This window comes from Nannospalax galili, unplaced genomic scaffold (assembly GCF_000622305.1).
Source record: "Nannospalax galili isolate Female #2095 unplaced genomic scaffold, S.galili_v1.0 scaffold374, whole genome shotgun sequence".
NCBI lineage: Eukaryota > Metazoa > Chordata > Mammalia > Rodentia > Spalacidae > Nannospalax > Nannospalax galili.
In genome coordinates, this window is record NW_008333879.1 from 1853910 (window position 1) to 1870001 (window position 16092).

Sequence of the window (16092 nt, forward strand, 5' to 3'; positions counted from 1 at the left end):
ATATTTTTTAGATGTATATATTTACATATAGATATACACTGGCAGTATATATACACACTGGCTATATATATGTGTATATTAGTTTATTATGTGTAGAACATATTAGTAGAAAGAATCAGTAGTTCATTGCGTCCCCAGGGGCACATTCCTCCAAGGGGCAGTGCCTGCTGCAGAGAATTGGCTGTGGAGACTTAGCTACTGAGAGGGAGCTCTGGAGAGTTTGCCGTGGAGAGTAGAGCATTAGCGCCATTTTGGAAGCAAGCAACAGAAAAAATGACCCCAGTGTCTCTCCCATGTGGACGTGAGGGGGGCATTTACCAACCTGGGGTGAGACTGCAGGCCCCTGAGGCATGGACAAAAGCTAACGGAGACTGCGAGTGGGGCACGGAAGCTATCTGGAATGGCAGGCCACTGAGCCACAGAGCTGAACCTGTCGCCGGGTGTGGGGCACCTGGTGTTCACCTTTGTAAATTAATCTATTTACCATACCTTGGATACAAACTATGAAAAATTCAGATAAAGATGTGTTATGTGGTTTGTCTAATAGTGCCAGGAGCAGGGATCCTAAGAGAACTCAGGAGACATTCATGAAAGAAGATCACACTGTAGAGTGCACTGTCAGAAGCTGAACTGTTACTGAGAACAAGAAGGGGGTGAAAAGGGGATCAATCCCCCTCCCCACCTGCCTGTTGGAGTTTAGGACGTCAACATATAGACCCGTGACATGGTTTGTCTACTTTTTTGTGTCTTTTTTTCTGTTAACTTGAATATTTAGGATCTGTTCGTTGTATTACTTCATTTCCCTACTCCATTTTTCACTGTTCTCATCTTGATTTCTCTATTTTGTAGCATCCTCTAGAGTAGTGCTTTCTTCCAAAAAGAACATCTTAACCACATGATTTAAACAAATGTTCAGTAATATACTATGGAGTATTATATGTTTCTTCCATTATTCCTCAATGTGCCCCAGATTACATATGGATTGCTTAGGCTACACAGCCAACTGCTTCACTTACTAGCTGTGTAACACTGGGTAAGTTGCTATACTCCTCTGTGCCTTCATTTCTATTACTCTAAAATGGAAGTAATAACTGTCATGAGCTCCTGGCTTTGCAGTTATCCAAGGATGACAAAGTGAAAGTTTGTTCTGTAAAAATGATTAATAAACCAGTACTTATGAAGAATTATTCTTTTCCATGAATATATAAAATCCATATTGCATTTTCTAAAGGAATTCTTCAACTGTGTAATGGTTTGGTTAGTGATCTGTTGTTTTACAAAAAACAATAGTATGTGACCACAGTAATAGTTTTGATCTCATATACACTTTCAAACTTAATAAACTTTCAATTAAACAATGACATTTAATCTGTTCTGGAGCAATGACTGGTATAACAGCTCACTTTAGCCTGCAGAACATGACATCCAGTGTGACTTTTGATACTGCGTCACACAGCTCGATAAGTTCTTCCTTTCTCTTTGTGCCCCTTTCCGCTTTTGGTTAACCTGTCTTTGTCTCTGTATTTGTGACTGTTACTTACTCTGAGAACCCAGTCTCTCTGTTAATATGAGTCCAAGGACACATGGAAACAGGTAGCTGTTCTAGACAACAATTTCAGCCAAAGATTGATGGTGGCCTGACAGATTTAGCAAGGCTTCAAATGATGGGAGCCTTTGAGCCCTGATAACTGATGCCAAGTGAAACCGAGAGCTGCCACCCTTGCCAAAATCTGCCCATATTACAAGTTAATGAATAAAATAAGTGTTATCTTTCCTTTAAACTGCATGTTTGTTTATAATCTGTTATGCAGCTTAGTAGCTGTTAATGCTAGGGATATCAGATGTATTTTACCTTAGATAGTACCAAAAGAATTTAGGGGGGTCATATGTAAACTACCTAATATTTGATGACATAAAAAATTTTCCTGGCTAGAAAAATTTGTGCATGCTATTTTTACTTTTATTGCCTGAAATTCCTGAAGGTGAAATAAAAAATCCCTCTTAGAAATGGTGAATTTTGAAACAGATAATAAGGACTGAGATGGCTCAGCAGTTTTGTGTTACCTGCTCTATTATAATGACCAGAATTTGTATCAAAGCAAGCACGCACCAACATCGGGCAGCTCAGCTCTCTCTCTCTCTTTCTCTCTATTCTCTCTCTCTCTCCTCTCTCTGTCTCTTTCTCCTTTCTCTCTCTCACACACATATGGTCACACAGAAACAGATATAAATAATATGTATTTTTAAACAATTTAAAACCGGATAATAGAAAAACAGAATAAAATTTTCATGTCTACTCTTAGTTTCATTCATTCATCTGACAAGATTTAACAGTACCCTCAGTGCTTCAGCACCTCAAAGGCTTCCAAGAAGACATTGGTAAATGGCAGATAGTCCCTCCTCACAGAAAACCCACTGCTTGTTTGTGTGATTTGATCTTTACTACTTTGCTTCTTCATTCCTCTACTTCATTCCTCTACTCTATTTTAATTTTCCTTTATTTTTTATTTCCCCATGTATATCCTCCCCAGCTGTAAATTGGATCATGTTTTAGAGAAATCCTTAGCTGGTCTCGACCCAACAGCTTCAGAAAGCTTCTCCACATAGCTCTTGTCTCTACAAGAGCTTTTTGTAATAATGTGAGAGGCACAGGGGAGTGCCACATAGTGATGGTCAAATCAGGAGCCCTTTACTAACCAGGTGTTAGAGATGGGACTAATGCCCCAAAGAACTCTCAATCCCAAGAAGAAGTAGGGCAGAGGTTGTAAAGCTTAAAATCACAATTACATCACGCCAGCAGCAAAGCCTATAACCGTAGTTATATCAGATCATCACAGTTATTCCAGACCAGGGGCAGCCCAGTTAACAAAGTGGTTTTCAGTTAACAAAATGTTTTGGTTAGGAAAAAACAAGTTTCTCAGAATTGAAGAAACAATTGACTCCTTGGAGATGCAGGTATGACTGGTTGGGAGGATATGCTCCCTTCCTTCTGTAAGTTTACAAGCATTGCAAAAACAATGTACTCCCTGAAACTGCCTTCATGAGATGTTCTGCCTGGCTGGCTGCAGTAGAAATTGCTGGGCCAAAACACAACAAAAATTCAGCTACAACAAAATGGAGTTAGGTTTTTCATTTCACCTTTCATTCCATATCCTGTTAACCCATATAACAAAGATTTCTACACTCTTAACAGATGCTATGGGTACACTGGGACCTAATCGTCCTGTCTTCATGGGATCCATATTCTGTTGGGGAGATGAACAATAAAGGGGACATTCTCTTATGATTAAGGTGATACAAGAGGATATTAAAGAAAGAATTTAGAAAAATGGGCTAGGACTTCTGAAGAATGATATCAATTTTGAGAGATGAAGGATGAGTACAAGATTTCTGGCTTCATCAGTGAGTCTTGCCCATTATATAAGTTTCTCCTTAGCAGGAACAAAGAGATTGTAACTTTGAAATATCTCAAGCATGTGGTGGCTAGATTAATTGTCAATTCGACAGGATCTAGAATCACCTAGGAGACAAAACTCCCTGAATATCTGTGAGAGATTATTTATCCTCTGGCATTCCTGTGAGGGAATCATGTTGATTAGGTTCACTGAGGTGGGAAGATCCATTCTGAAAATGGCAGTATCCTCTGGGTTGAGTCATGGACCCGATTAAGAGGAGAAAGACAGTTAAATTCAGGGATGTGTTGCTCTCTCCTTCCTGGCTGTCTATGTGACCAGCTCTCTGAAGATCCTGACACAGTGATTTCCCTACCAGTTTCCCTGAACTATGATCCAGAATCCTTCCTCCCTTAGGTTATTTTTGTCAGAATATTTTATCACTGTAAAATGACCAAGACACTGCATGGCCCTCCTTTATCATATTTTGCTCTATTCTGTTTTATTTGATCTTTAAATTTCCCTATTTAACTAATTTCTGAGGACTTCTCACTTGAGGTGGTATCTGTTGCATTGGAAAGCATATCAACTACTATCACATGGATCTGAACTAATCACATTTATTGTTTGTTCCTTTATTCCACTGCGTGTTCCTTAATGCAGACTCTTTATGCATTTTGTGCTCTTCGTCCTGTTTGTGAAATGAAGTTCTCATCCGATATTTTACACAATGTAATGCCTAATTTTCCAAAATCAATTTTATCATCAAATAGATATAATTTGTTCTCATAAATAAAATTTCTTATGGAATGGAGCTTGAATATATATACTTTTTAAATGTACTATTATAATTACTGTGTATGTGTGCATCATAATGATGATGAGGGCATGTGTGCATGCTACAGTGTGCCTGTGGAGTCAGAGAACAGCTCTGTGGAATCCATTTTGTGCATCAACCTTTATGTGAGTTCTGGGCATAAAACTCAGGTCAACAGGCATGTATGGCAAGTGACTTTACCTGCTGAGCCCACAATATAACATTTGTAAAAAGAAGGAATTATTGTCACACTTCATGATAGCACATCACACAACATAACTCATACTCAGAAGTAGTAATTTATAGTCTTCTTTCTTTCTATATTATCTCTATAAATGAACAATGGTGATATCGCTTTAAGCAAATAATGCCAAAAATTTGGTTTCAGAATGAAATATTAAAGGGAAGTAGACTAGCAGTAAAAACTGAAACTTTATTCATCTTGAGATCAAAATAATTGACCTTTTTGAGGGGGCTAGGCAGTAAGAAAATCAGTTTTCCGTCATGTGGTCTTGTCTCGGTTTACTACAAGTGCTTTACCAGTTAAGGAGGCAGGGGAGAGGAAAGAAAGGTCAAATTCACACAATCTTCTAGAATTTGATTTGTAATTAAAAAAAAAAAAGCCAATTGATCACATTTTTTTCTGTGAATTTTTTTAAGATAAATATAATTTTTCACAGCTGTCATGGAAGAATTTGGTTTATTATGCTGCTGCACAGTAAAGAGTAGATTCATAATGAGTATTCTGCTATGGTTAGATTTTAGTAAAAGTGCCCTGTGTCTGGGTCCTGGGTTCCTGCTGTTTGCTGGCACTTTTCTTTCAAGGTAGTTCTAGATGTTGGCATTTGCTTTCAATCAAGGTTTTAAAAACTGCTTTTTTCTTTCTTTTAAGTTTTCCAGTCCTGGTAGTAGGGATAATAATCACCCATACATTGATGCATCTTCCAAAGCTTCTTCAGATACAGCAGAACATCCAACCATAGCAAGGCCTGCCCAGCATCAGGCCATCACTTAGAAGCTTTGTGTGTCAGGACTCTCCACATCTAGTATTTTCTTAAGGAATCAATTATGAATGGTCTTGGAAGTGCATCTGAACTTTAAGCTTCAGAAAATTTTTTATAAATTTTCAAATACATAGACTACATGCTGTCAACCTACATTTATTTATTGATTGATTATTTATTTATATTTATGTGTATGAATGTTATGCCTGAACTCATGTCATGCGGTGCCTGTGGAGGGCATTAGATAGATCCCTTGGAATTGAGTTATGAACAGTCGTTAGCTGTCATATGAGTGCTGGGATTCGAACTCAGGTCCTCTGCATGAACAGTCAGTGCTCTTAACCACTGAAACATCTCTCTAGCTCCCTTACACTTATTTTTGGCAAAACTGTATATCTCTTAAAGACATGAAGTTCAATTGATTAATATGATTGTAATAAAACATATTTTTCACAACTAATATTTTATCAAATGCTTGCTTTTACAATACTTTCATACGTTTTCTAGTAAAAACATAGAATAAAACCATAATTACAAAATAATAGTATTTTGAAAAATTATGAACAAATGAACAATGAAGAGCAATAATTAATTTCCAGCAATTTAATATAACGGTATTTAGTCTAGATTAATCTATTATTTTATCAAAATATCAGTATATGCGACAAATGATGTTTATTGGAGAATAGTACTTCCTAATATTTTCAGCATGTAGACCATGGCTGGAACTGACCTCCTTCAGCAAAGGGTTGTGGAAGGCAAGTGTCTGGATATTACTTGCACAGATGTCCACGTATGTTGGGGTATGCATGTCCACAGGCATGTACAATTTCAAGGTCCATATTATAATGGCTCAGGTTGTTGTTAAAAAGTCCTGAAGTCATTTGTAAAATAACTTAAATATTTCTATGCAAAAAATGATGTGATAAAGTTTATTTAGAAATAATCTTAAGAACTAATGCTTAACATCATATGTCATCAGATAAATGGGATTAAAAGTAGAAATAACCATATACCTATAGGATTGGCCAGAATCCAAAACACCAACAAACCCCATGGACTGTGCAGGATGTGGAACAATACAAAGCTACTTGACAATGATGGGAACTCAAATTGGTCCCATCGCTTTGGAGGCGATATTGACAGTTTTGCTTGTTTATGTGTGTGTGCAGGTGGGTATGAATGTGTATGTGTGTGTACTTAGAGGTCAGGGGTCAATGTCAGTTATCTTCCTCAATTGTTCTCCACATTGCTTTTGAGAAAGAGTCTCTCACTGAACTAGAACCAGGATATTGCTGATGTGGTTGCAGTGCCTGGCCAACAAACCACAGGGATCCTCCATTCTCTGACTCCCTAACACTGAGATTACAGAAGCATATTGCTAGGCCAGTCTTTCATATGGATGTTGTGTATCGTAACTCAGTTTTTCATACTTGAATAGCAGGCAGCTTACTGACCGAATCATCTCACCAACCCCAACTTTGAGAGTTTCTTACAAGGTCAAAGTAAACTTATAATATTGCCCATTAATCTTATCGCCTAATATTTACCATAAGGTATTGGAAAATGAGCACATATATAAAACTACATATAGATACTTACAGCACCTTTATTATTACTTGACAAAACCTGGAAATAACCAAGATGCTTTTATTTATAGATGTAAGAATAAATCAGTGATGGATTACCCAAACAATGGATATATTCATTGCTAAAATGAAACAAATGTCAAGCCAAGGAAAGATAGGGGAACTGAAATTCACGTAACTGTGTAAATAACGTCAAAGTATATATTCCTGGAAAAAATATGGGCTTAATAAAATGATCATTGCTTGGGATTGTTAACATGGCTCAGTGGGTAAAGGCACTTGACCTATAAATCTGATTAGGTAAATTCAATTCTTGGAAACACTTAAAGGTAGAAAGAAGAACCAACCCTACAAAATTGTCCTTTGAGCTCCACAGCTACTGTGGCAATTGTGTGTGTGTGTGTGTGTGTGAATGTGTGTGTGCATGCACGTATCTGAACACCAGTTCTCATTCTCGATTTACCAGTGCTCTTAACCGTTAAGCCACTTTCCAACCTATGGCTAAGGATTCTTAGTTCTCTTTCTTGGTCATTTCCCATGTGAACACCTCTTCCTTTTCTTTTAAGTAGGTTTAATACTCCTGAGTTATTGCACACTCATCCAACTGCCCGAGGTCCCCTGATGCCAAATACCTACTGTTGATTCATTTTCCTTAGCCACAGGGACTTATTTAAACTACCAACCCATTGAAAATTTTAAAATATTTTTATGTTGTTATTATTTTTATTGAGTTTTGTGCATTTCATACATCTTAATTAATTTAGACCATAAATTAATTTAGTATCATAAAATGGCTGCAAACTACATATAATTGTGTAGGGTGCTACATAAAAATGGACAGAAGCTGCTGTTCCTACCTGGAGACATGGATTATAAACAATCATATTGAATTGTGTGGGAATATAAACAATTCATATAACATGTTAAAGAGACAACACCTTTCTTGACTGCTTACCTCTTCAATTCTGCATTATGCGTCCTATTTTCTGTCATTCACCTGCAAGTGAAGGCAGATCACAGCTATCTTCTGCCACTTAAGACGATCCATCTTAACCAATTGCAAATGGGTCAAGAGTCTGAGAGGAGGACTAACTGCTCTTGCCTACTACCGTCTCTTCTCCATCTCCTCTCTTCTTATTTTCCATTTCCTCCGCTCCTCCTGCTCTCCATGTTTGCTTTGTTTTCTCTACTGTCTCTTCTCTCCCTTCTCTATTCTTCTCTCCTTATCCTTTCTTCTCCCCTTCACCTTTTCTTCCTCTTTTTTTTGTACATTCTTCATGTAAATAAAAATGGGAAAAATACAAGCTTTTAAATGCATTTCAATATTTCTCTTCTGTTTCTGTAACTATTCCTTATGGAAAAATCCATTTATTATCAAAGCAAAGGACTGACTTACCACAAAGCTTTGGATTCAATGTTTGGTGTATGTTGATTTATTTCACTAATTGTCTTATGAATATTTTATTTTCAGTGTTTATTAGGAATCATAGAGAAACATTTCCTATTTAATTTACTTTAGAAGTTGTAGACTCAGAGTTTAAAAGAAAATGGTCAATACTTTGCATTAATTATAACCAGTTATATTTCATTTTCATAATTATTAAATAATTGCAACTAAACTGTTTGTTAAATAATTTTATGTCTGATTTCAAAACAATCATGTGCTTTTTGATTTAAAAGTGTTTGCACAATGTTTTATATTTTGTAGCAATTAGTATTTCAGTGATACTCTTCTGTGGAGACAAAGTTCCACTGTGCAATCTACACTGACTGGCAACTCATGAGTAAGTCTCCGGCCTCCACTTCCCAAGGTCAGGGATTACAGCTGTGCTCCACCATTATTAGTCCTCAGGGATATAGTCAGATATAATTTTAGAGAAAATTATTGTAATATGCTATAATGGCACATATCATTCATTCATTCACAGTCTCTAAAGACACCTATTTTCTTCTAAGCAATATATATATATACTGAAATTCTCAGATAGGAAATGGATGAGTTGAAAGATTACAATGACTAAGGTTGTATTACAAAAACATATGAAGTATTTAAAAACAACAAGCATGTACTGATAAAGAGGCCCAGCAGGTAAATGTGATTGCATGAAGCCTGAGGAGCAGAGTTATATAATGAGAAGCCATGGTATAAGGAGTAAGCAGACTCCCAAAGGTTCTCTTCGACCTCGAAATGCTCACCATGACACACGTGCACCCACATTCAGACATATTATTCACATGCCTACATACACAAAGTAAACCAAAAATGTTTTTAAAATTATTCATTTAATAACCACATGATTAGAAGAAGCATTTCATTACAGAATTAGCATATTCAATAACAATTTCCAGAGCAAAGATGCATCTCTTTCAATATTGGCTGTAAATTTTTAGATTCACAGTTAAATTAATACAGTTTTACAATATTGAACTCAGTATAAACCCTATAAGACATAAAGTTGAGGGGATTTTAACCCTTAAAAAAGATCTCCATTTCATTTTAAAATATACTGTTTTATACAGAAAAAAACTCATTTTTAATGCTATGAATACTTCAATGTTGCACATGCATCTCTAATCTCTATGTGTCTGATTAATACTAGTCATAGTCGGTTACTTTCTGAGCTCCACTTAAGCATGGATATAAAATCATGAGGTAGATTTCAATGGTAATGTGTTTCACCTCTACTAATTAACTGGAGGAAATTTTTATGCTTCTTCCTCAGATATAACTCACTTTTAAAAAAATTCAGAACATCCCAAACAACCCTACTCATCTATATACCTACATCCCAAATGGCATCCTCCCATAACTCGCATCGCCCCCCCCCACTGGATCCCATATATTCTGTAATCTGTTACTGTCCACTGTGTTGTTGGCACCCCCAGCTGTTCTCCAGTGCTTGTCCATCTGCTGAATCTAGTCAGCTTATCTAGAGTTCCTTGTTTTAAGAAGATAAGCTCTTCCTCATCCAGCAGCAATTAATTGCCAATATTCCTTTAGATAAGATTGGGGTCTGCTGTACATTTTCACAGTTCTATGCTGTGTTACTGTCTGGGAGTCTCTTGGGCCACCCTGTCCAACATCTCAAAGGAAGGTATCTCCTGTCTGGCATGGTTTCTTGTTATGTAGCCTTTAGCTATACACATGGACTCTTAAAGAATTATATTGATCCCTTTAGTTGTTTGCTATACTTTACTTTTGGGTGTTTAAGACCATACAGTTGGCCCAGATAAACCAATTTATTTTCACTCTTAAGGTCATTTGAGGATCTGTTCCTCAGGGGTCACATGGGCTTGGGAGGAGCCCTTGGCTCCTTCCTTTTACCAGTTCCATCTATGTGAGGATAAGTCAAAGGTCCTGCTTGACCATGGATGGTTTCACTTGGAAGCATGGAAGAAATATTTCCTCTGTGTTGACCCTCCTCTTTGTAGACCGGACACTGGTTCAAGTCCATTTGGTAGGCTCTCCATGGCCTCCTTGATCAAGAGGACAGGTGACGCATGACAGTTACAAGACATTTTTGAGAGATGCTTATAGTCCCCTGAAGCTTAGTCGGCCCAAGAGGGCAAGGGGCAAAAACTGTCCTTTATGTCCCTCTGGCCAAATTAGTATAGGCCTGAAAGTATGGCTTTTAGACATCCAAGAAGGTTAGTTCCACCGTCTGGTACTTTTAATTACCATGTGCCACATAAATAAAGCTGGGGTAAAGACCAAACATTCTCGGATAAACCTTGCCTAGACATGTATTATATTCCTTGAGCTAGCTGTATGTATAATTTGTCAGTAGGTTGTTTTATTAATATGGTTCCCTCTGTTTTATAAAACTAGCTAAGCATTATTTATCTCTTGCATTGTCTAACCCTTCCACCATGGTTTCCCCATTTAAAGTGGTTTTTCCCATTTCTCCCTCCTTAATACCCTTCTCCTATAGTCCCATGTCTCTTGAGCTCCTTCTTTCCCTTTATCCCCAAGGTTCCTTGTATAACCCTCCCTTCCCCTCCCCTTAAAATAACCTCATTTTAATCCATATCTCCCTTATTAAGGCCTCTTTCCTACTGTTCTTTTCTTTCAGATTCTTTCTTTTCCTTTACCTCCTAGTTCCTTTTCATTATCCTGGTTCCTGTAGTTATGTCTGGAAACACACTCACTTTTAGGGATTTGGTGCTAGGCTCCACATATGAGGGAGAATATATATCATTTTTTTTTTTTTGAGTCTGTGTTACTTCACTTAGTATAACAGTTGCTAGTTCCACTTCACTTGGTATAATAGTTTCTTAGTTCCATCAATTTACCTTCAAATTTCAGGATTTCATCTTTCTTTACTGCTTAGTAAAACTCCATTGTATATATGAACCACATTTTCATTATCCACTTGTCAGTTGAAGGACACTTAGGTTGCTTCCATCTCTTAGCTATTGTGAAAAGAGCAACAACAAACATTGATGACCAACTGTCACTGCAATAGGATGAGTTCTTTGGGTATATGCCAAGGAGTGGTATAACTGGGTCAAATGGTATGTTCATTTGTAGTTTTCTAAGAGTTCTCCACACTGCTTTCCATAGGGGTTGAAAAGTTTGCAGCCCCACCAGGAGTGGATGAATGTTCCTCTTTCCCCACATCTACTTCAACATTTGGTATCATTTGTTCTCTTGATCTTAGTGAGTCTATCTGGGGTAAGATGAAATCTTAAAGTGATTTTAAAAGATAAGCATAAAATGAGATAAATCTGGCACCACAATGTTAATGGCGAGTTTATGGGATAATCTATAAAAAGTAAAATTCTGAAAAAAATGGACAATTTTTTGTAGAAATAAACATCATGATATAAATAATCTGTATTTAAAATTCTTATTTAGACAATATTACCAATATTACTAACACAAAAATGCAAAAATACAACAAAGCTAATGTACTGAGTGAATTTTAGAAAACCTTTGTCTGTCATTGTTATTTTTTGGAGATGAGTTCTGTGTTGCCTAGTCAGACACCGAATTAGATTCTCATGATCCTTCTACTTCAGCCTTGCCAGGAATTAAGACAAGGTGCAGCGTGCTGTGCCTGGCTAATGTTAGCCAATGTTAATGATAAAGTCAGAGACTTATGTATCCAGGAGCATCTGTGCTCTACTTTTATTATTGTCTGTTTTTGACAGTTTCATACCTGTATAGAGGAAAGTGTGGTTGCTATCTCCCCGCAACCCTCTCAACCTCTTCCCATTCTTACCAACCCCCATTCTCTCTACTTGTTCCTTTCCCATATTCGTCACTTTCATGATTGTTTTTTTGTCCTGTTTAGCTTAACTAGGCACATCTGTGTGACCATTGGGTTGGGACCAGCCATTTGAGCCTCATGGGGTCACCAGTAAGCACAAACTGAAGGCAATGACTCACCCTCTCCCTCATTCTGCCATAGGAAATATCAGAGCTGTGAGGATGTATTCTGTTTTTAACTCGGGATACAGAGACTGGAAGATGTTATTCAACTTGAATCAAGTTGAATGCTCCTAAAGTAACAAAGCAGACAAAATGCTAACTAGAGTTAATCACTGAAGTTATTGGTCTCTGTGCAGACTGGGTTATGGAATATTAGAGGATGCTGCTTTATCTCTGAGACTGATCATATATATTCAGCATCTGCTTTGGATCAGGGCATAGATATGGACAGAGAATCTCAGAATGCTGATCTGAACCATATTAGAAGCACGTGAATTCCTCCATGCCTGTGGGAATGTCTAGAACTTGTAACTCCCATTTTAAGTTAATCTAGTTAAGATATAGAGAATGATGGAGAAGGGGGAAAAAAGCTTCTTTCCTTTCCTAATTCTCAGTTATCCATGGCTCTTCTACCTCTTAACTGCTCTCACTGCATTTTTTGAACTTCAGTTCAATAGTATAGAACTTAGTAAATATACTTGATTTGTGATCACTTAAGGCAAGACTTCTAATATTTCATTAAATTGGATATTTTCTCTTTTTTATATCTTTTACTGTTTTAGACTGTTAGCTTTAATAAACAATTCATAAACATTTCATTGGTTTTAGTCATGAGTCAATGTTGAATTACAGAAAGCAAAACTCCCTGGGGCTACCAAGATGATACAGTTTTCTCCTTTAATGTGGTGATACTATGAAGTGCTTTGATGTACAGCCACCTCACAATGAATGGACTTCACGTTCTTAGTTGAAATCCTTCATGAAATAGGATCGAATGATGCTTTTGTCACCTCAGCTGTGACTCATAAGGCATTAATGACCACCCCATCCTGCACTCCTGGAGGACTTTTTGGGACCTTTATAGTTGATCTTCATTCCCTGGTGCCTCCATCTGCAGCTGTAAAGACAATGCCTTCTGTAAAGTGTCCCACCAGTGAATTCTTGCATGAGATTTCCAGTCCAATCATATCCAGTGGCCTGTTTGTGCTATTCTGGCTTCCTGTTATCCTTCTGGCTTTAGCTTATGGCTTTCTTCCCATCTAGTCCTTCATCCTAGCTCTGTGATGCTCCCTGGCATCATCACAGTAATTTCTTTTCCTGGGTGCCATCGGATGGCAGTCTGCTTTCTCCAGTGCTCCACTGGGCCAGACAGTATCCCCCCAGCCACCAAAGAACTCTCCTGGATTCTCTAAAGCTAGCAATTTTCGTTTAGCAAGTTGGGTTTCCCATGTGTTTTGGTATTATGATGGAACTCTGCCAAAATTTTAAGTAAGCAAAAATTAAAATTATTTCAGTGTTTAGAAACACCCCATCTTAGGTTTTATAAATTTCCCAGGGCTTCTTCTTCCTGGGTTGGTCAACCTATTTCCTAAGAGAAACTTACATTGACCAAATTCTGGTCAGTTCCCTCTTGCTACACTTGCTTGTGAATTGCTTTTGTTACTGATTGTGTCCCATTTAGATTTATCAAGCAGATTGGGATGATTGCCAAGCTTGTGTATGATGTGAATGCTCTTTCTAATAGAAATTCTTAGAACCAGGAGGAAAGAAGAATTACTTAACCTGATCTGTCATATATATCTGACTTCATTTTCTCTCCAGGCACTTGGGGTATCTTGCTAAGCAAAGATTAATTTTGAGAGAAAGAGAGAGAGAGAGAGAGAGAGAGAGAGAGAGAGAGAGAGTAGAGGTGGGGAAGTCTTGAATGATGAAATGATGTTAGCAGCAGATATAATTTACACATGCAAAACCAATTTCATACATTCAAACAAATGTTTATTTTCTACTCCTGAAGTCCTTCTATCTACAGAAGGAATTCATTGAATGTGGAGATGATTTTGAATGTCATAGCTATGGAAAATGAAGCTACTCACATGTGTTTTGTACAGATATGGAGTGGTATAAACCTCATTTTAAACATACGACTTCCTGAGTCACATAGGGCTTCCTGAGTCACAGACATAGTCATGTACTTTTAGAGTGTTATGGCCTTCTAATATATAGAAAACCACAAAATATCCTGCACAGACAAAAATGCATGTGTGATTATTGCTCTCACTGAGCTTATTTTCTTGGCTTAAATAGATTCTCTCAATAATTCATCATAGTTAGGAATGAAGGGAACTATAATAAACATACTATGCAATATTCATGCAAAAATGCAGGAAATATTCAAGAGTCCTAAATAAGAGTTAAATTGTAGTTATTCATTTGTTATTTACATTAATATTCTATAGCAAAATTCTCATTAGAGCAATGCTGTTTTATTTAAAGTAGCATAAGTCAAAGGAAAACCTATTCTTTAGCCTGCAAACTGTAACATTTCAGCAAATGAATAGGCACTCTACACCTGGCCACCTTTTCCAGCATGCCTCATCCTTCCCCTCTCACACCATCCCCTGCCTTTATCTTCAGAGTTTGGAATGAAATTTTAGAATTAGTATGCAGAAAATAAATCATTTTCAGTTTGAACTTTAAAAAATGTGCTTTTGACAAGTGTAAACTGTAGCACTTTCTCCTTCAGCTTTAATTTTTGTCCCATGCCTTCTGAGAAAATGTATCTCTATCTTTACTTTGTATTCATTCATTCATTCATTCATTCAATTTTCCTCCCTTCCTCCTTCTCCCCTACTCTCTCTCCTCTTAAGAGCTATTATTATGTCATTAACATCTGTTTACACTGACAATATATAAAAGGCCTCTGCGGGATGGAGATACAATGATATGTTTTCGGGCTTTATAGCTTTCCTTTGGCATTTGATCCTCATAATGTGCACTTTCTGCTATGATCCAATTAATCTTAAACTCAATACCAGGCATGTAGACTGTTTGGTTTTAATTTACTAGGTTATAACTAGTTTTATTTTCTCCTTGGATATTGCTTGGTACCCATAAATTATTTGGTAGCAATTATCTCCTAAAATGCATCTCCCAATGCTGCTTGAATTCTAAGTGAGTCTTCAGTTAAAATATCCCAAAGAATTTATTGTTATTTTCTTTTTGTTTTCTCTTCTAACAAAAAAATTAATGATTTTTTTTGGCTTCCAATGTGTGTAACTTGAGGCGTATATAAACTGCTTTCACCTCAAGTCACCCCATTGGTGTGCAATTCTGTAAAAAATTATTGTGCAAATAACAAACATAGTTTTAAACTTCAAAACTGTCTGATAATTTCAAGTTTGTCATGTAAGGCGTTATAATAAGAATCCAAATGCATCAAGTTTAAGTACTGTGAATTGTGGGTGTGTGCAACACAGATATTATCAATTCTATAGACAGATGAATGTCAAAGGACAGTCAGTTTTATCAGCAGAAATCCTGTGTTTGAATCTGGCTCTCTTATACAGTGCATTGTTACCTCTCTTGCTTCCTCCCACTTAAAGAGTGTCATACAAATGAACAGCAGTGGTCATGTTTATGCTGTTTTTTTTTTCTGATCTTTTGACATGTATATTATCAATTAATCCTCTCAAACTATTAACAATAACTACCAATGAAGTTTCCATGTGATGAAAAATTGATCTCTGTTCTTTAGAGTCTCTAAGACTTAGCATTAGAAACAAATTTAAAACATAGATACAAGAGTTAATATTTCTTATGACCCCATAGAATGTAGACTTTAAAGTAATAGTAGGTTAGAAATAATGTTTAAGGGCTTGGTGTGGGGACACATGCCTTGAATCCCAGCACTTGGGATGTAGAGGCTGGTGGATTTCTGTGATATTGAGGCCAGCCTGGTCTATGTAGCGAGTGCCAGACCAGTGGTGGCTACAGGGAGACCCTGTCTCAAAAAGACAAAAAGGAAAAAGAAACAAGAAAATAATGTTTAAGTCATAAGTCACGTGTCCAAAATCAT